This window comes from Mytilus galloprovincialis, chromosome 3 (assembly GCF_965363235.1).
Source record: "Mytilus galloprovincialis chromosome 3, xbMytGall1.hap1.1, whole genome shotgun sequence".
Classification (NCBI taxonomy): Eukaryota; Metazoa; Mollusca; class Bivalvia; order Mytilida; family Mytilidae; genus Mytilus; species Mytilus galloprovincialis.
Window position 1 is genome coordinate 44039012 of NC_134840.1, and position 1875 is coordinate 44040886.

The window sequence follows — 1875 nt, forward strand, 5'->3', positions numbered from 1 at the left end:
ATAGTAGTTCAACACATGTTTCTAATGTATGGATTTGAGCGTTCCTTATGAAGTTAATTCCATGAACGATCTTCGGACGCTCGGATTTTTTTTCAAGTGTTATTTTCATCTATTAATTGATATTCAAATCTTATTCCATCTTATTAGATATAAGAATGTTAGGGCATACACATATCCGATAGTTTGTACCATAAAAAATGTAAAATTGCATATATGTATTACATTTTGGTTTTATGTATATATCCGATGATGCTCGCTAACGCTCTGTTAAAAGGAATCGACAAATATAAAGCAAGCTACCTTTGTTACAATGAGAATACATGGAATAAAAACAGTAGAAAGACATTGACAAACGTTAATTTGACCATAAAACATTCTGGTGAATGAAAGCACACAAGCATTCCTGCCTGCCAAGTGAGATTAAAAAGTGTGTGTATGTGTGTTTGGGGGAGGGAGAGGATATTCCAATCGCCCTCCACAGAGAATACAGTACATGGAAAGTGCCCGTTGCGTATCATCCTAATTTGTTTTATAAAATTTACAACAGAAATCATTAAACAAATAGACTTCTTGTAAATGAACTCACATTTTTACCTTATCCTTTACTTGGAATAAATCATTTTTAAATTAACCAAAATTCATCAAGGTTGCATGATGTAAAGCTTTTTCTTGTCATATATTCCTTAGATAGCTAATTATGCATTTATATATATGTTTGACCTTACATGAGTTTTTTCTGGTCAATTGGAAATGCGCAACATCTAAAAAGATGAATCTTCTCACAATACCAAAAAGGGGGAGGTACCAAGTGGACAATCAAGCATCGTAAATCAAAACAAAATTCGTTTCATATATGGTGCGTCCGGAGCCTGACATCATCACTAACATAAATTGTACAAACGAACAAACACCCATCTTCAAAATACAAAATAATAAAACCAGGATCGAACAACACGGATCTCACCAAATATATAAATATAAACACAGGTGCCTCGAGATTCAGTAGTTTTATTGTTTTATTCGTTGTTCAATAAACCTTTTGACAAATCGCAATCAGCTAAGTCAAAAACGGCGATAGCAGGAGGACAGAATTGTGGTTTAGAAAGTGGCCATCTTTGTCACAGATCAGTATTCCATACAAATCAACAAATGTTGATGTTGTTCGTTAACCTTTCGAAATAAAGTCTTCAATATACACATAAGGAGTCGTATTGTGATTGTCAATGAGACAAATATCCACCAGAGTTCAAATAAGTGGATACATAAGCAGTTATGGGTCATCGTATAGTCTTCAACAATACTATCAATCAATAAGATTGCATATTAATCACTAAAAATTAGTTTTAAGTGTAATTTGATAAACTTTCCGCACAAATGTTTACCGATACGTCAGTTATTTCTATAAATAAATGTTAGTAATTCAGCCTGAGATCCTGGCTCAAAGCTTGAATTATTGAAGCAAAGAGGAGGTTGGACTAGGATACCAGGTTAATAAAACCGATAACTTTGTGTAATTCCCAAGCTTGCAGACATAATATAAACATTATTAAAGATATGTTATGAAAGCACTCAATTTTCAGCTTACATTTAAGCTTAACCTTCGATGTAACCAACATTGACACAGCACTTTAAAACAAGTGTACTTCACTGCCATTATACAGTACCTCCTATCGAAATTAAAAAGAGAAACACTTGAAAAAGTTAGCCTTTGTACAAGTAATCTTTTAATTTGTAAAACAAAATTTAAATTAAGAAAAAAAGGAATAAAGGAATAAAGAAATGCTTACTAGATAAATTTGAACAAACACTACGAGAACAGTTTTTTGTCATATATGAAACGTTTGTTTTGATACAAAAAAATGATGAAGAGGAAAA